The sequence below is a fragment of the Grammomys surdaster genome, unplaced genomic scaffold (assembly GCF_004785775.1).
Source record: "Grammomys surdaster isolate TR1022 unplaced genomic scaffold, NIH_TR_1.0 126546, whole genome shotgun sequence".
NCBI lineage: Eukaryota > Metazoa > Chordata > Mammalia > Rodentia > Muridae > Grammomys > Grammomys surdaster.
The window spans coordinates 3,037,395-3,058,058 of record NW_021621338.1 but is presented as its reverse complement, the minus strand read 5'-3'; positions in this window follow the sequence as shown (position 1 = coordinate 3,058,058).

Here is a 20,664-nt window from a genome sequence, read left to right as displayed (position 1 = left end):
TGAGTGAGGTAAGCCAATCACAAAAGAACACACATGGTATTCACTCACTGATTATTGGATATTAGCCCAGAACCTTGAAATGCCCAAGATGCAACTCACAGGCCACATGAAGCTCATAAAGAAGGAAGACCAAGTGGGGGTGATTTGGTCCTTCTTAGAAGGAGCAACAAAATACTCAAGGGAGCAAATATGGAGACAAAATGAGGGACAGAAACTGAAGAAGGGCCCGTCTGAAGACCACTCCACCTGAGTATCTATCCCATGTGCAGTCACCAAAGGTAGATGCTGATGTAGAAGTCAGGAAGTGCATGCTGATAAGAGCCTGATATGGATGTCTCCTCAGATGTCTTCAAGAGTCTGACATATTCAGAGGCAGATGCTCACAACTAGCCATTGAACTGATCATGGGGTTCTCAATGGAGGAGTTAGAGTGAAGACTGAAGGAGCTCAAAGGATTTGTGGCACCATGAGGAGAGCAACAATACCAACCAACCAGAGCTCCCAGGGTCTAAACCACCAGCCTGGGAGCACTTAGGGAGGGATCCAGGGCTTTAGCTGAATATGCAAGAGTGGAGGGCCCTGCTGGGCATAGGTGGAAGAAGAGAACCTTGACCTCATGAAGGCTGGACGCCCCAGGGGGTGGGAATTTTGAGGGTGGGGAGGTGGGAGTGGGGGGGTAGATAGAGGTTACATCCACAGAGAAGAAGGAGGAGGGGTGAGGGTATTGGGGGTTTCTGGGTGGGTGGGGGATGGGGTAAGGGGACAACATATGAAATGTAAATAAAACATCCAATAAAAAAATTAAAAAAAAAGAAATGATTCCTAAACCAGATGTTAAAACTCAGCACAGAATTAACATAAGGACATATTTTCCATTTCAGTGCAACCCCCACAGCATCAAGAAGGAGAGAGGATCATGGTGTCCAACTGAAGTAAGTTATTGGCATTCTCATTAGGGGGCATCTGTAATGGGGAAGTGTTTCCCTTGAAAGACCAGTGAGCATTGGTTTGCTGTGAAAGCTAGGAACAGGTAAGGTCTTATTTCTGAGCCTGAGGAACAGAACTAATGAATGCACCAATAAGCCACTGCTTTAGAAACTCAAGTGAGGCCCAACTGGCCCTCATGGAAAATCCCTTCAGACAAGCTCAGAGGATGCTGTGGTGCAGCAGCAAGTGTGGCATCTGCATAATGTTGTCAAGTGTATATGAAGTAACCAAAAGTCTACCTTCCTTCTAAACCCATAAAATCAGAGTCAAGTCATATTAAAGCATCAGTGTTGCTCTTCAGATGATGAACCATTGAGGACTAAGTGGGAGGGCCAACACTGGGGTTCCAGGACTCCCCATTCTTTCTATTGATTGGCCCCTGGTGTGACTAGAGTGACACTCCTCCCAGCTCGATTTCTTACTTTAGGAAGTTGATTTTTTTTTCCAACAAAGAAAGAAGAGCAACGATTCCCTCCATTGTCTTCCATACGCAAATATTTCTGAGGTAAAGAACAACCACAGGCAGACAGAAACACATAAGAGAGTGTCTTCCCTTGAAGTGAAATTACTTTATTTAGAAACACAGGCAGTGATATGCAATGGAAACCAAGTCCCCATCAATTATATAAGAAGTCATTTCTCCTTTTCTTCCTCCTCCTTTTCTTCCTCTGTCTCCTTTTCTTCTTCCTCCTCTTCTTCCTCCTTTTCCTCCTCTCCCCCACCTCTCTCTATGAAGGGACAGAAAGCATTAAGAGGTAACAAGCCTTCCTTTCTCAGAGAAGCATCCCTCTGCATAATGATAAAGCTGGACACTGGCTGGAGACAGAGCAGAATGAGGACTGTACATGGACAAAGGCAAACCTTTGATCCAAATTATCACAATTGAGAGGTGTGTTTGTGGAACCATAGTTAGGAGTTATCTACAAAGCCACTAGAGCATGACAGGGTGAACTACAAATGCTTGCCTTGACTGAGGTCAAGGTTGTGAGAGCAAACAGACATTGATTCATTCTTCTTTTCAGAGCATTAACTTTATCGAGAGACAATGGGAAGTCAGGAGAGATCTTGAGGCAAGATCTCCACAAGGCCCCATTGGCCATCCTATTGACTGTGTAAGAGTAGCTCTGAAATTCCTAAGGCAGAGAATACTTTAGCAACATTGATGACAAAACATATATCCTACAATACTTATTTCTCTTAAATCATTTACCAGTACTGTGTAGACCTGTGGGGGAAGGCCAAATATTTAATCAAATTATAAGTATAGGGCTAAGGCTGTAGCTCTGTGGTAAAGTGCTTGCCCAGCTTGTGCGAAGTACTGAGTTCTCAATGAGAACGAGAGAAAGAGCTGTGGATGAGGTTGACTGACACCCCACAGGTTAACCTGGCTGTCTTAATGGCTCAGGTATTTATCTCGTGGTCCTTTGGGTTCAATTTGCTTTCTCTATAAACATATTTTGCTTTTGATTTGGCTTGCTTTGTTTGACACTACAGTTTGAGTCTACAAAGCCCATTTCTTCCTGACTACTCTCTCCAGCTGGAACCCATCTTGCTAAAGCCTGTCTTGATTGTCAGTGCAGGGCCTCAGAGCCCTGTCTCTGAACCATACAGAATCTGTTTTCTCTCCAGGAGAGCTAAGTGTTAGCACTATCCTGAGAATACTAGCCTTGCTGGAAGATTGATAGAGTTCAGAGTGCAGAGGATAAAGCTTGCCTGGGAGGAGTAGGGGAGGGTTGAGCTGTAGCAGCAGGGCCCCAAGGCAGAGGGAACCAAAAAGATTGCTCACAGAATTTCTGCTTTCCCCATTGCCTCTTCCATCTTTATTTTAAGTACAGTTTGATGTCTGTATAGAAATGTGGAGATAGACAAAGAAGCTAAACCATACAAGATGCTAAAATGTATCTGGAAACGCAGAAAGATGGATGAAATTGGATTTCCCAGGGACAGCACCCATAGAGTTGGCAGGTTTCTGAGGACAGGCCACACTGTGGGAGGAGTGCAGATGCAGGTAGACAGTCGGAGAGCCTCAGGGGTCTGCTTGAATAGCAATGGTTGTTAAAATTCCTTTCTTTCCAAGGAGGCTGAGACTGTTGACAACATAATTCATTTTCCTAAGAGAGGGTGCAGCAAACTATTTTTGCAAAGTGAAAAGTTGAGAGCATCCACCAAGGCCCACTGGCTTCCATGACTTCTCCATGTACACTTAAATAAGTTAGAAAGTAGACATTTATAGGAATATGCCAAAGCGTTATGCTGTCAGGAACATCTATGGCAAATTCCACCTCCAGTGTCTTTTCAGCCTGGGAATTTTGCTTCTGAAGTGGATGAGTCTTTGGGGCAGATTTGTTTTTATCTTCCATATAAAATCTCTCATGTTTTCTTTTATATGTGGCCTGAAGCAAGTCAGCGAGACGGTTGAGGTGATACGCAGTTGAGGTTTACACTCTTCTTTATAAATGCATTATTATCTCAAGCAATCAAGTGCAATTCAGCTAATTATTTATTGTTTCAGGGATATCATCGGCTGTTGATAATAACAGGTGTTACCTCTTTTTAATACTGCTACCACCACTAAGTTGATCCTTGTGAGAATGACAGTGGTCAAACTGACAGCATTTAGGGGATTACTGAAGAATCACAAGACAATTACCAGTAATCCAAGGCATTCTTCTATCAGAAAGTCTTTTCAGCTAATTCAGATTATACTATTTGAATAAGAAAGAGAAAAATCAGAAGACAGAACCTGGTAGGCATTAGAGAAGAGATACTTTATAAGTGCATTTACAATCAAATATAGTATCAGCCACCCATAACCTGAATGGATTCCAGGGGATGAATGTTAGTTTCCCTGTTCCCCAATTTATATGCTGAAGTCATCCCTTCTGTGTTGGTTCTTGGAGGCTCATGTCATGAAGATATGGTTTTGATGACATTACTTATTATGCTCTTGAAAGAGGGAACCATCATTTGGAGATGTGTATAGCACAGAGTGACCTATTGAAGACATCTGCAAAGCAAGCAGAGAGTTTTTTTTTTTTTTAACCAGGCACTCTATCTTCTATTAACCTGGTTTTTAATTGCTGTCTACCAGAACTGTGAGTAATTAATGTGAGTGTTTAAGTTACCCTCTTTGTGGCTATAGTAGGCCAGGCTGACTATAATCATATTACGTTCTATACAATTTCCATAGCAAGATATTTTGACTTGTTGGAGGGTTTTCCACATAGATGCTCCTGACAGCATAGTGCTTTGGCGTGTTCCTATAAATGGCTACTTTCTACAAGCAGAAGGTTTCTCCCCCACTCTTCATTCCCACACTCTGAGATACAAAGTTTGCTTCTGAGTTTAGGAGTTCTAGGCAAGTGGCTTTCGTTAGTCTGCCTTTCCTTTTTATTTGTGTAGCCGTGGATGTGTGAAGGAATGGAGACACACGCATTGCCCCAGCCCATGTCAATAGATTAGACTGTTCCCAGCTGAGAATAAACCACAGACCTGAGCTAGGAGATCTGCTGAGAATCAACTCACTCTAAGAAAAGGGCCACAGAGACTAACAAACAAGGTTCCACCCCTGCAGTTAAATCATGAGAAAGGAGTATGAAAATAAACACCAGACTGCTTAAGCTGGAACTCACCCAGACCCAAATGAGCAGGTGTGTCCTATGAATAAAGTGATGGAGCTATTTTGGCATAAATAGGGTCACACGTTGGTATTCGAGCAGTGACCTGAAATGCAGAAGACATTTTGTCGTCGTCGTTGTTGTTCACTGCATTGGGCATGGACTCATGTTTATGTCATCTTGAGATCACCTTCACTTTGCAGATCGCTTGAATGCTTGAAAGATCACCTGAGTGCCTGCACCAATCCTGTGTCTGTCATACGTTGGATGGAGCATTGGGGCTCTTTCCATGGTTAAGAAGATTGAGCAAAAAAGATCCATCCATAGTTCCAGCAGCATCTCTGAAATAGCTATGTGAAGGAACACTGCAAAGAGCTGGAATTCCAGTTAGCATAGCAGCTTGGGGTACAGGTATCTGTACCATCTGGTTAGTAACCAACACTTGAAGGAGTTTGCAACACAGTGTGACTAATTGCCTCAGTGTGCCCAGGTCTACCCTAGTTTCTTGGGACACATACTTATCATCTTACAAATGGAAATAGAACAAAAATCACATACATAGGCTTTTGTGATTTGAATGTGGAATGGTGCTCAGATGTTGGACTACTCATCTCCAGTTTGGGGAGCAGCTTGGGGCACAGTATCTGTATCATCTGATTAGAAACTTCCATTTGAAGAAGTTTGCAACATGGTGTGATCAAGTTGTTTTTGAGGTGGAGAACTTTTAATACTGTGGCCTCGCTAGCATGAAAAGGTTGCTAAGGATGGGACTGGAAGGTGATATCTGCCTTAGTTCCAGCTAAGCACTCTGGTTCCTGGTTCTGGAAGATGTGAACAAGTATCTTAGTCAGGGTTTCTATTCTTGGACAAAACATGACCAAGAAGCAAGTTGAGGAGGAAAGGGTTTATTCAGCTTACACTTCCACATTCCTGTTCATCACCAAAGGAAGTCAGGACTGGAACTCAAGCAGGTCAGGAAGCAGGAGCTGATGCAGGGCCACAGAGGGATGTTACTTACTGGCTTGCTTCCCCTAGTTTGCTCAGCTTGCTTTCTTATAGAATCCAAGGCTGCCAGCCAAGGGATGGCACTACCCACAATGGGTCCTCCCACCCTTGATCATTAATTGAGAAAATGCCTTACAGTTGGATCTCATGGAGACATTTCCTCTAGGGAAGCTCCTTTCTCTGTGATAACTCCAGCTTGTGTCAAGCTGACACACAAAATCTGCCAGTACAACAAGTCGTGCTATAACTTCCCAATGTCACTGAAGGAGGTGTTGGAGACCCACCATGCGATGATAGGCCAATACCCTCTAAAATAGGGGTTCTCAACAAGTGAGTCATGACCTCTTTGGGGTCCAAAGACCCTTTCACAGGGGCCACATATCAGATATCCTGCATATCAAATATTTTACATTATGATAATTCATAGCAAAATTATAGTTATGAAGTAGCAATGAAAATAATTTTATGGTCAGAGTTTCAGCAACATGAAGAACTGTCTTAAAGGGCCTCAGTATTAGGAAGGTTGAGAACCACTGCTTTAAACATTATCATTGTGTCATAGTGACACGATGATTGAAGTTAACTGGACCGGATCTGAACAACACAACACTTAAGTCAGACTGGGAAGGATCATCGATCCAGTCTTTCACTCATGTGTTGAGAAAGCATCTCCTCAGACTCCTAGCTAGATTAGCTCACTGGGTTAACCTGGTACAAGGGGTTGGACGTTTTGTTGAGCCAACGTTGAGAAGGATAGATCAGAGAAAGACTAGAATAGATTGTATGTGATCTCTAGCACCTGGCACTTTCCCCCTCTCCCCCACTTCATACATTTTCTCCCTCTAGACAGGATATGGTGAAGTGGATTCTGTCCAAGACGGGGTGGGGGGCTCAGGAACAACAGGTCCCTATTCAGGGAAATGAAAGCTTTTGAAATGTCTCTGGATTGCCTATTAAGCAGCACTCTAAAAGGTAGACTGATTCTTGCCCCATGGAAACTCCTCATGATGAAGGGTTAATGAAGGACTTTTAAAAAGGTCCCTCTTGTTTCCAAAATGAACAGTTTGTCTTGAAGGAGGGATTTTGTTTTCTTTTCATACTGGACCTAAATTTGGCATCCTATGGAAGTTTTATTGCATGACATTCCATCAGAGCTCAGCCAAGTCTCCCAGGTCAGGAACAGCAGCTGAGAAAAGTTGAATGAATGGCCTATTTTCTCTCTTCATTCCTTTCCTTAATTCCATATGTTTCTCAATTTCTCACTTATAAATTTAATTAGATAAATATTTTTAAATATGGAGGGTGGATACTTTGAGAACTCGGCTCTGAAATGAACTTCTGTGGCTTATGGCACTCTCAGCTTCTGCTACGTGTTTGGAGAAAAACACATTTGAAAGCCATTGTAAAAAAGATGGATCAGGGTTTACTGGAAGAGAAGAAAAATCTTCATGCCTAAACACAGGGGTAGAGAAGCCATAGGAATGTGGATAGCCCTGGGAGATAACACTCTTACAATAAGTGGGTAATTGTGTTTATGGGAATGGAGATATTTATATGATTGGTTTCTTGGATTAACTTCAGGGAAATGAGAAAATGCTCACTGAGTGTTTACTTGGAATTTTGTTAGAGGTGCACTTTGTCTCCTGTGTCAGCACCAGATCCCCAGGAATGAGACTGCAGATGTCTTAGACAAGGTTTCAGGGAAATGCCTCAGAGTGATCCAAGAGGGAAACAAGGCTTGTGCTCTAGCCTAATGTTACAGGAGGTGCTAACTCAGTGTTTGTTGACTGTGTGGCCTTCAGCCAGGAAGTGAAACTCTAACCATTTAGTAGGCTTTTAGAATGAGGCTTCCTTTTCATGGAGGTGTGGATGGGATGGGCCAGCAGCCCTGAAACTACTCCCTGTGAGTTTTAGCACTGAGCAAAAACCAAGGATGTCTACTATAGACAATGTTCTAATTTTCACAGAAGGTCCTTATTCTCATGTTAATGATAAAGGAGAGAATAAATCCAATGATATCAGGTTAACACTGGAATTCTCAGTCTGCGTTCATACCACTCTAAAGATAGACCTCTAGAAGGACTGATTGATGTGTCTGGTTACAAATATAGAGATGGATGCCCACTACAGGAGTGTACATTTGTGTGCTTGTGTCCTCACTCTGTCATTTTATGATGCCTACCTAACAATAGAGACGTGGTAGCAACAAGCACATCAAGTATCCAGTCTCAGTTCCTAAACACGTTCTTTACAAAGAGGAATTTAAGTTCTTTGAAGAAATGGTGGACTTCATGGCCAAGGGAGGAAAATTAAAAGGCAAACCTATGGCATATTTTCAGATTAGAAAGAAGAAGATGCACAATGAAAGATGGGGACAAGGACAGAGGTTTCAGCTTGTCGGAGCTTCTACTGGCCAGCTCAGAGAATGAATTAGATAAGAGGGTTAAGTATTATTTTAAATATTGTAGCCTGTTGACTAAAAGCTGAGTCCACTGTCAGCTAAAGGAGAATGAGGGAAAGGCCATCTTTATATCTGAAAGCCAACTAATACATGAAGAAGGGATGACGAAATGAGAAAATTACCATTTGGCAGAATGGACAGCATGTGTCTAGACAGTGAGGGTTTTTCACACCAGTTTATAGGATCTCAGTGAAGCTGCTGACTGACCTTTGAGAAGCAAAGTATTTGAGTTTTTGCAGCACTAATTATAAACCTAGGCAGTGACATGTCTCACTAATGGGACTGTGTCAAAGGCTACCATTTAGGACGATGTGTTGGGTGTGGATGTAGGGTCCCTGCCCTGCCATGAACACTGGTGATTTCACCCCGGGTTCATACTGATCCTTAACACTGAAGACAAGTTAAAGAGTCCCTTATAATCTAGTCAGGTCCTTTGGCTCTAAGAAATACCGATTCACTCAGAAGTAGCAAGCACATTCTGTGTCACCTACAGATTCTTGAGCTATGTCATGTTTCTGAGATGAATGGGGGAAATAAATAAAGTAGCTGGGGATACGATCAGTCATCAAAGTGCCTGCTGTGCAAACCTGCGGTCTTGAGTTCAGTCCCCGAGAACCCACATCAAAGTTGGTCCGTGGGGCTCCCTGTTCTGCCAGCCTTGCCAAACTGATGAGATCTAGGTCCTAGTAAGAGATCCAGTCTCAAGAGACAAGTTATATAACACTGAAAGAAGGACTCCTGAGGTTGACCTCTGGCCTCTGCATCCACAGGCACAAATGTGCACCCATCTTTACATGATAAAGTTGTCAGGGAGGAGACAGGAAAAATACCTGTTTCCATGTTATAATTGAGTTTCACTGCATGATGGAAAGGGGAGGAGTGTGTTGATTCTTGGAATCTGGAGAAATTCACAAGATCATTCTGCTCTGTCTTCTTTCCTGTCTAGGAATGACAGGGAGCATGCTCTATGAAACAGAACCCTAGAAAACGCTTACTGAATTTGAACATTGTTTTCCTTTCTGATATCTGTGTTTGGGATTCTGAATGACTCTGTTGGATTTTCTGGGACCCAGAGCTGCTGGAGAAATGAGGGGACAAGGCACACACATGGTGCATAAGCAGGACAGCCAATCATATAAACAGGCACCTAACTAGAAACATCTGCACAGTGAAAAGTTGGGTATCTGAAGCCATCATGATTGGGTGGGAAGGAGATCACCGCCATCCCCAGGAGGCCTTCCTGAGATTTGTGAGATGGCAAGAATGAGATTGGGAAGTGGAGAGACAGAAGGCCTTGCCCCGTCCTGAGCATCGAGTCCCTGCTGACTCTCAGAGTCCACTTACTCTTGCAAGGTCACACACTTTTATTTATGTTACAGTCAGGCTGAAAGAAACGTGGAGCACTCTGGGGGTATTAACCAGGAAGAAATACAAATCAGATTTGAGCAGAGGAAAGAGAAGCCTCAGCCAGCTGCATGGGAACAGGAAGGACATTACATGCTACTTTAGCTGGTCTCTTTCCTGCTGGGGAAAGTCAACGAGTAAATGATAAAATTTATAGTGCATGGAGGGTTGAGAGCCAGACTCACATCATTTGAGTCTGAATTCCGGTCCTGAATAGAGTGCTATTGTTTCCCTCAGCCTCCCACTTCCAATGGAACCGATCTGCTGCTGAGTGGCATCCCAGTGTTCTCACGGAGTCGGAGGTATGAGCAAAAGCAGGGCTTTGTTTGGAGAGTGAGAAATTGACACTGATCTTTAGTTAAAATGGTCTCTTCTCAGGAACAGTATGTCATGGCATCATACATTTCTAGAACAGGAAGGGTCTTAGAAAACATGAACTGCAAGTTTCTTATCCATAGGGGAAGATGGAAACAAAAGGAAGAAGGTATGGTCCGGTCTTTCAGGAAGACTCTGCAGGAAGGATATGGTGGACAAGGACTGAAAATCTAAATCCCAACCCTGAAAAGATCATGTGACAGATACTGCTTTGCCATGTACACACCCGGATGATCCATCTTTCATGTTAATGCCCATTTTCATCTGAAAAATACCCAGCTTGCCTACTTACCTGAGTCACCTGAGAGATGGGAGCCAAATCCACTTCCTGCTCAGGTGTCACAGGAAGGAGAGCCCATTTCATCCCTGGACTCAGCGCTGCCAAGACCCTGAGGGCTTGAGAAAAGGAATTCTGATGATGTTTTTTTGTTTTGCTTTTTAAACAATAGTGACTTTGTTGGCACAATTGTGAAGTGCTCAAAGCATGTGAGTGTGAGGGATGATTGTGAGCCATGTGGTTTAAAAATGGAGTCTGAGTATTGGCCCTGTTATTGGCTACTTCAGAGGATAAAATGAAATAGTCGAGCAAAGTGCTCAGTACTGTTTTTATACTAAAATGACCACCATTCGTTTAAAATGCATTTTTACTATCTCATCACTTCTGTTTCTAGAATAAATAAAAGCCAGAATTTTGATAGCTTTTTAAAGATGTGTGAGTGCACTTGTGCTTGTGTATAAGCATGTGTGTGTGCACACATGGTGTGTGTGTGTGTGTGTGTGTTTGTAAGTATGCATGCAGAGGGGGCAGAGGTCATTGTTGGATTCCTCTATTGCTTTTCACCTTGTTGTCAGAAGCAAGGTCTCTCACTAAGCCTGCAGCTCACTCACAGGACAAGAGCAGTTGGCCAAAGGGATCTAGAGACACTTCTAATCTTTGCAGCCCCACTGTTAGGGGACAAGTATGTGTCACCTCACCCAGCCTTTTACATATTTGCTGGGGAACTTACCATTGGTCTTCATGTTTGTGGGCAATTGCTTTAATGACTGAGCCTTTCCCCCAGCTTTATTCTGTTAATGTTAAAAGGCCAGTCTAGGGGCCAGTGAGATGGCTCAGCAGGAAAAGGCACTGTATCTCATGCCAAGCCTGGCAACTGAGTTTGATCTCTGGGACCTCCAGCATGGAGAGAATATAAATTGAGCTCTCTCCTCTACTTATGCACCAGGACACCTGTGTAATCCCAAATAAAATAAATGGATGTTTGAGAAAGGAATTATGCATACATTTTTTTCTTTTAATATCCTTGTGTCCTCTACCATCAATCCCATGAATAATAATAATCCTGCAGGATAATCTCTTAAAAAATTAGAGACATAAGTCCTGTGCTCCCCACTGCCCTGACTGGCAGTTCAATGATAGACAGACAGTGAAGTGGGACTATCTTAGATCATCCAATCATCTGCTGATCCTCCAGCCAATTAAAGCTGCTTACAGAACCTCCGGTAAAGAGCAGCTGAGCTGGCCTACATCTGATCTGCTCAATCAGTCCGTAGCATCAAGAGTTATATAGGAATAGTTGTATTTATGCCCTCAAATTTGGAAGTTTGAGATTTGCTATCAGCTTAAATTAACCTAAGCAGAATCTCGATGTGTTCATACCCCAAATAAGTGAGCAATGACATATAATAAAATCTTAAGAGATCTCCCTCCATTGGCCAAATTCTGTTTTCATTAGAGGAAGTAGAGTTGTACAGATTTAACCATCACACCCTCTATCGCCCCCATTTTCTAATGAGGACTGCAATCTGTGACCCCAGAAAGGAGGCTGGTTGGGTGTGGTAGAGAATAGGATATGACCTGGCCTTGTTAATAGCATGCCCTAAGTAGCCTAGCCAATCAGCCTGTCTCTGCCCTCTTGGAAACTCTTACCACCCACTGTGTCCCAGACTAGAACACCCCACCCACCAGCCCTTCCTCCGAAACAAAGATGCGTGTGAGCACGTAGTGGAAATGTAAGGCAGTGAGACTTGGCAGAAGCTGGCTTCCCAGAACTCTGTGTCAGGGTTCCATGAGGGCAAAAATGCCAAGATGGAGTCCCAGATGCCAGGAAGATCCTGCTTGTGGCTATGTCCCTTTCCTGTGGGTGGCTCTAGGGAGAGAAACGACACCTTTAGAAACTCACATTTATCTTTCAAATTTCTTGCTCTATTGTTACTACAACTTATTTCCTTTATCTCAGTCCCAGGTCTTAGCCAAGTTCACTGGTATTTAATATTCAGTGGAAACAATCTTTTTATTTGAAGATGTTAACCAAACTCCCCATTCCTCTTCTTTTCCACCAGCATGTGAGAGTAAAAGAGGTCAAAGTTACATCCTTGGGGAGATCCAATTTCTGAGATTTTCCTTCACTGTTATTTTCCTCACCTACATCTCCCTGAGTTTCTCATGGGCTTCTACAGAAAGTGACACACACTGGAGGGATGTTTGGCAGCTCGTCCAAGGTCACCACTCCTGCTCTAACCAATGCTGACTCTTATGGTTCTCTGGTTTTGAATTTGACCACTGGCTGCCTACTATCTTCTTTGCTTCATTGGTTTCAGGTTTTTTACTTTAGCTTTCCGAGTTTTATTTCTGTTGCTGTGATAAAATACCTCCACAAGAGATAACTTAGAGGAGGAGGATTTATTTTAGCTCACAGTTAACATTTATAGTTCATCATAACAAGGAAGATAAGATGGTAAGAAACTTGAAACAGCTAGCTGCTTCACATGCACAATCAAGAGTAGCGAAAAATGAATGCCCATCCAGGCTTGTTTGCTTATGATAAGCTATATGTCCCTATCCAGGACTCCCACCTAGGGAATTGCACCACCTACTGTGGGCGGGCTCTTCCTCCAGCAATTAACTTATTAAGACAGTTCCTCACTGACTTGCCTACAAGCTAACCTGATATAGACAATTCCTCATTGAAACTCTCTCCCTAGGTGATTCCAAGCTATGTCAAGTTGACAAAGTTAGCTGTTACACTAGGTTTAATGTATTTTTCCTTCTGATTTAGCATTTTACCCTCAGTCAATTGAGAGTCCTTATTCTGTTTTACCACTGGGTAGTCTTAACTACAAGTTAGGATACAGAAATTTTTTCAATAAAGGGCTGTATGATAAATACATTATTTTTTTTTTACATATAGTGTCCACAACTTTGTTTGCATTCTTTTAGCATTGAAAGAATTAAACATTCTTTGCTTAGATCTGTGAATAAACAGAGAAATGATATGTTTGGCCTGTGGACTACACTTTGCTAACTCTTTCCTTTAAATAAAAGTTGAGCCTGATTTTTAAAACACATACCTCTTTACAAATGGGAAGTATAAATGCAACAACTTGGTGTGACCTAGCTCAAACACTTGCTTTCTAGCTTCAACTGAGTGAACTGTTTTGAATGAAGGAAGAGATTCTTCAGGCCAAGTAATTATACAACGGACAGGTAGAATAAGCAATCTAAGGATCTTGGGAAAGCAGAAGAGAAAATGTCCCAGAGAGAAATATGCAACCTATATAATGCTGTGTCATACGTAACAGCCAGAATGATAGTCAAAGTATTTGGCAACTAATAAAGCCTAAATACTACCACATCTAAAGGCCACTGGAGCCTGTATACTTCTTGTAGCAAGCATGCATGCTTTTTTGCTAGACTATGGGAAGGTCCTGACTCCAGTTAGGGGACAGATTGTAAAAGGAGTGGAGAATACTGTTGTAAGATCCATGATTTTCTGTCCTGCTTTGATTTCTTTAAATCTTATTGGGCCCCCCAAAGCGTTGCGTGATCCTGCTAGATTTACTCCACAACTTGTGGTAAAAGTTCTCCTTATCTAGTTAGTTTCTTAACAAGAAGTTACCCAGGCTTCAACCAACAGACACTAGTTCCTTGCCAGCCCATCACACATTCAAACAAATTTACTTCTTTCTGTGGGAGCCAGGGGATACACCATCTTCTTTCTGTAAAGCTGGCTTCACACAGCTCCTGTTCCCAAGTGCAGTCCTCGAGTGGTTCTGAAAGGCATGGGTCCTCCTCACATCTGCAGGCAACACAGGTGACTAATAGGGTTCTCTCAGTCTCAATTATTCAGGGTTGGGCTATATCATCTCATGCTATTTGGGGTGGGGGAATCTCATAAATGAAGTGAATAAGAAAAGTTTGTAATAGGCTGTCACAGGATCTATAGGACAGTGACTATACCAACTAGTAAAAACAGACCTTAGTGTTTTAACAGCCAATTTATCTAAATTTGAGCAGCTGGTACAGTTGTGGTGTGATTTGAGGTCCTTGGCTATTCTACTCTTCTAGATTACTCTTACAATTTCAGTCTCCATTTGAGGAGTTGACTCCTCAGCAGCGGCCTTGACAAAACCACTTAGAGAACTGTCCTGCTTTGCTTTCTATTGCAATTGTGAAACACCGTGAGCAGAACCAACTTGGGGAGGAAAAGGTTGATTTCAATTTATAGCTTATGGTTCATCATGAAGGAAATACAGAGTAGAACTCACAGCAGGAATAGAAGCAAAGACTATGATTGGATGATACTTACTGGCTTGCTCCCAAGGTTCATAGTCAACTACCTTCTTGAACTGCCCAAAGTGACAACACACACAGTGGGCTGGGCCCTCTTACACCAATCAGCAGTCAAGAAAATGACCCACGGACATGCCTACAGCCCAGTCTGGTGAAGGCTTCATTTCCATTAAGGTTCTTTCTTCCCAGATGATTCCAGTTTGTGTCAAGTTGACAAGAAACTAACTGGCACAAGAACCTACCACACATTTTTTGTTGTTGTTGTTGTTGTTAGAAAGTACACCAATTTAAATATGTCTTCAAGTAAAAAATAAGACCATCTCTCAGCCCGTTCCAACTAGAGTTTGGTTTGTTGCCAGAAAAACAACAAAGAATCTCAGGACAAAAAGAGGAACTCAAAATTTTCCTGGTGTGGTCCTGTCATACAAATCAAGGCACCGAGGCTCTAGGACAGAATCCATAGATTTGATCACACAGGGAGATGCTAGAGAAAGAAGCAAGAAGGAGAAAATAGAAAAGGAGGAGGCAGGTGTGACAAAACCGATGTAAGGTAGTTGTATGTGGTGAGTGGTAAGATTAAAGCTCCTCAGAGGCAAACCCTGTTCCCTATACTGCTTCTATCTTTCAGTGAAAAATTCCCAAGAGCAAACACTGATACTGGTTTTGTAGTTGGTACAATGAACACCTACTCCATGTGACAGGCAGACGCAACTCTGACATTAACATGCTAACATCCCAACAACCATGTTTGTCCCTAGTTACAGAGCAGAGAGATCCCGAGTCCACATCTTCCATTAGGTTAATGTCCTCGTTCAAGGTAGGAGAACTCCGTTCTAGTTGGATTCATTCTCTTTGACATTAGCTGGAGTTCTGTTTAAGTGGAATTTAGAGACTTCCACTGAAGACAGATGTAGGACTCTAAGCAGAGGCAGGCACCATGGAGAGTGCGTCAACTAAAAGGTGAAGGACGTGGACTTCGGCATAGGCGTTGGCTCTCACCAGCTGTGTGACCTTGGACATCTCATGTCTCACACTGTAAAATGAGAACTTAGCAAAAGATGACGTCTTTGGTGACATGCAGCCCAGACACTCTGTGATTATGATGGAGGGTTGGGGCCTGACCTGGTCCTGACTTCCTTCCTAGGCAGTTGCTGAACAGGAAGTGAGCTCACAGGGAGGAACCACAGGAAGGCTGTGGGTGGAGATCTCCAATGACACCCACCAGAATGCGGAGCAGTGTCCTGCCCTGCCAGAAGTTAGGGCAAGCAAAAGATCTCTTCAGCATGTCTCCTGGGTCTTCCAAGCATTAGACAATTTCTTGTTATTAACACCTGCATCAAACCAAACCACAGTGACGTTCGAAGGATAAATTCACAGATAAGCAAAGGCTTATCCACAGACTATCAGTCATTTTTACAGTTGTGAAGATGACATTTTATCTCTGGTATTATATGGAAAGCCAAGAATCAATTTTTTTTTTCTGTTTTCTAAACAAGTTTTAAAAAACTAGCATATAGAGTAGATTTCATTATGTCATTTTTATACAGACTTTCTCCTTGGGGATCCTCTCACATTCCCTTGCCCTCTCCTTCTGGTCTCTTTCCTCCCCCTAATAGCTCTGGTTTTGCTTTCATATCAGATATAATCCCTCTTTTGTCCCTTCCCACCTAAGACCCCTTTCTCATGTGTAGTCCCTTTAAAATTTTATGATCTCTATAGACACATATACAAATACATACACACATGCACACACATGAACACTTCATAAAATGCACACGCATGAAAAATTACATATACACACACATATGAAAATGCACACACATGAAAAATTAAAAGTTAGGGTCCACATATGAGAGAAAACATGCAGTGCTTGTCTTTTTGGGTCTGAGTTCTCTTGCTTAATATACTTTTCAGATTCATCCATTTTCCTATGAATACTTTTTCTTTTTACAGTAGACTAACATTCCATTTTATATATGTACCATATTTTTATTATCCATTCACCTGCTGATGAACATACAGACCGATTCAATTTCCTTGCTATTGTGATTTGAGTGGCAGTTAACATGATATATAAGTATGTCTGTGGCATGGTATAGACCCCTCTGGGGAGACATCTAGGAGTTAGGTATAGGGAGTTATATGGTAGTTCATTTTGTCATTGTTGGTAGTGGTTTTGGTGTTGTTGTTTACTTCCATTTTACATTTTTCCGAGAACCGTCCACAGTAAATTCTATGGTGGGTGTTCCTCTACATCCCACTGGCAGTGAATAAGGGTTATCTCCCCCCATTTTTTCATCAGTGTTTGCTGTCCTTTGTTTTCCTGATGACAGCCATTCTCATTGGGATGAGATGGACCCTCAAGTTTCAACTAGCATTTTTCTGATGACTAAGGACATTGAACATAAAAAAAAGTTCTTCATAATTTGTCTTTCCTCTTTTGGGAACTATCCATTTAGTTCATTAGCCGGAATACTGAATATTTATTTATTTTTTAATTTAAATTATGAAGATCTCCATACATTCTGTATATTAACCTTTGTCTGCAGTACAGTTAGCAAAGACTTTCTCCCCTGCTGTCAGCTGCCTCTTTACTCTGCTGGGTTCCTCCTTTGCTGGGAAGAAGCCTTTGAACTTCGTGGAATCTCATTTACCAATTCTTAAGGTTATTTCCTATGTTGCTGAAGTCCATTAAAGAAACTTCTTCCCTGCACCAGTATCTTAAAGTGTTTCTTTCTGTACTTTCAGCATTTAGATCCTGTATTAAGGTATTTGATTCATTTTGAGCTGCTTTTACTATGATAAAGATGAGAAATGTTGATATAATTTCATCCTTCAACATGTGAATTTTTTTTTCCAAGTACTGGTGTTTAAAGCGGCTATCTTTCCCCCAATGTAAAATTTTTTATACAAAATTAGGTGGCTGTAGCCGTGTGGTTTACTCTAGAACTTCTGTATTATCATCATTATTAATTTGGCCACATGCCTGTTTTTGTCCCTATGGTTCAGTCCTATAGTTTGGGTTCAGGATGTGAAGCCTCCTGTATTATTCTTGTTTGCTTAGGATTTCTTTGGCTATTCAAGTCTTTTGTGTTTACATATGAATTTTAGGGTTTTTTTTTAATAGTTCCATGAAGAATATCATTGGAATTTTGACTTGGATTGTTTTGAATTTTATAGTACTTTTGGTGATACAATTATTTTTACAGTTTAATTCGGCCAATCTATGAGCATAGAGGTTCTTTATATCTTCCAGTGTCTTTCTTAGTTTCTTTTTCCATTGTCTTATTCATGGTAGAGGTCTTTCATCTGTTTGGTTAGATAACCTTGAACCTTAACCTAAACTGCAAGAAAATTATCAAAGAAATCACCTTTGAAAGACAAGACGCGAGTAATTTTATCCCTCAGCAGTACTTTTTAAATTGTCAAGATAACCAAGAAACACTGGCAGATGGGAGATTCTGTAGACAAGAGCAGCATCAGGTGACACTGCAAGGAAACGGAGTGTGTTAGCCTAGGTAGGATCTTACAACAGAAAAAAAAAAACCCTAAGCGATTCTGAATGAGTTTCATTCACAATAACATATTGATGTTGTTTCATTAATTGTTACAAATATACCTTAACAAGGTCTTAGTAAAGGAGGTTGAGGAAAGGGAACTCTTCATACTATATTACTGCAACTTTTCTACCAATCTGACACTATTCTAAAGAAAAGTTTATTGAAAAACAAACAAAATCAAGAACAACAAACAAACAAACAAACAATAACAAGTACCTTAACCTGGAGACGTGACTCAATGCTTAAGAACAACAGTTTCTCTTGCAGAGGACCTTGATTTGTTTTCCAGTAGGCATATGGTGGCTTATAACTCTCTGTCACTTCAGTTCTAGGGATTCTTCTAGGCCTACAGGCACCAGACATGCATGTGGTACAGACATACATTCAGATAAAAGATCTCTCTCTCTCTCTCTCTCTCTCTCTCTCTCTCACACACACACACACACACACACACACAACCATTTAGCATTGCTCATATGTATACATGTCTAGGACTGATCACTTGGGATTAGACAACCTATGAAATAGCCCTATCCCTGGAGAAAACTGCAGCTGCTCTAGATGGCTCTAGATGTTTTCTAGCTTCCTCAGTTCTTCTAATTCTGGAAGCAAAGTCACAAGAACATTAGATGGAAATAGGACTTGAAATCAGAAAAATAAAATACCTCAACATTATTATATTGTATTGTACTGTATTATATTATATTATTTATAGTATCTACTGCTAGATAGTGCCCTGAAGATACAAAAGAGTCATGAAAGGTACCCATGAAATCTCAACAACATGGTTGCCTAAACAGAATAATTGCAATGCTGGTTGGCATGCCAGTGCAGACAGAGAGTAGTCTGCATGGTTGCACGTCTAGATTGGGGTATGGTTTCTGAGAGAAAGAGTGGAGCAGTTCTCTCCAGGGATGCGAGCCTCTTCCCGAGGTTGCCTAATCCCAAGTGGTCAGTCCAAGATGTGTATACTCATGAACAGTGCTAAACGTATGTATATGTGTGCATATGTGTGTGCACATGTACATGTAACAATAACAATTAAAGAAGAGATGATAAATTTGGGACTGAGAAGTTGAACACACAAGCAATTGGGGAAGGGAGGTTGAGGGCAGAAGTGTTATAGATGCACCGCTCAACTATGAAGTTCTCAACAATACTAAAAATCTATTTTAATGCAAGGCAATAAATATATTGTTTATATTCTATTTTGTGCTTTTTATAGGAAAACAATAAAAAGGAGGAAGAACCAACATCTCTGGAAAAAAATGTACCAAGCTGTAGAGGATGGTACCATGTATGTTCTAAATTCTGTTCTGCATGAATACATTATTTGCTTTTAAGAATTAAATATTAAGAATATTAAGATTACAGTAAGAATGACTCATGACATTACAAGAAGAGGAGAATGACTTTAGAGATCCCTAAAACCTCTGAGCTCTGAGCCATAGTCTGTAACTTGATGTCAGCAGTTTCCTACAAGGGAAGATCAAGACATGGAGTGAGTTGCTGCCATGGATGGTGAGTGGGCTTCTGAGACTTCATGAGATCAGGGCCCACTGGCCTCAGCATCTGGAGAAGGAAAATGAGGAGCCAAGAGGGAAGTTGAAAGGTGAGATCTGATCCAAGAGGTCAAAGTTCAGAGCAGCTGGTCCAGACAGCCCCACCTGTTTTCAAGCTTCCTCGGCTCTTCTGTCCCTGGAACCAAAGTGACAAGAGCTTTAAATGGAAATAGGACTTGGAATTAAGAAAACACCTCAAGCCATTACTCAGTCCTTAACCTGGGATCTAGAAGAGCTTCACAGACTATTTGTTTGTTTTGTTTACTGCTTTATAGAAACATGAGAGTTTTCATTCTTTTGTGTTATATTTTGGTGAGCTGGTTTTCCAGCATTTTCTATGCTACAGCTGAGCAGCTGTAGTCTGGAGAATTCTGTGGACAAAGTCATATTTCTTCTTTCTTCCCTACTGTGCATTTGGCCTTGATTAATTACGCACTCTACTACATCTGTGCACCTTCCGGGATTGCTCTCCAGAGACGGGGGAGCAGAAGTCTTGTGCCCTCTACATAATCAGTAAGCTTCCTGGTGAGGAGGTGTGCCTGAGCATCTTGTGCATGCTGCAGCCAGCTGAGGGACAGAGGAACAACCAGCACATTGTTGCAGATCCAGTCCACTGCTCTGTCACCACAACTTAGGTGTGAGTGTTTGCATTTCATAGCCAAAAGGAGTATAGAATTTATTGTTTCAAATAGGGACACATTCAACAGTGAAAGCAAGAGGATATAAATAATACTGAGGAGTGTCTGGCCTAAATAGGGAATGCCTGGCGCAAACCAGAGTGTAAGATCCCTCCACCTGTGGCCTGCTTAGGAAACGAGAACAAAAGAAAGTGTGTGTATCATGTTTGCAGGTCTAAAAGTGACATGTTAAGCTAGGAAAGTATGCAAAAAGGTTGTGGCATATTCATGGAGTGTGTATGGGGAGCTGAGTTCAGTCTTGGTCCTGAACTATTGGATCATCAACTGCCTTAATTTTCCCAACACAGATGCCTTCCCACACCACAAGGGGACTTCAGGGCACATGTATACATGAACGGGCTGGCATTCTGAGTTCTGCACATGGTCATAAGGAACAATTCCCTCTAAACCACACATTGAGGAGGAGGCTCAGTCCTTCTCTGTGA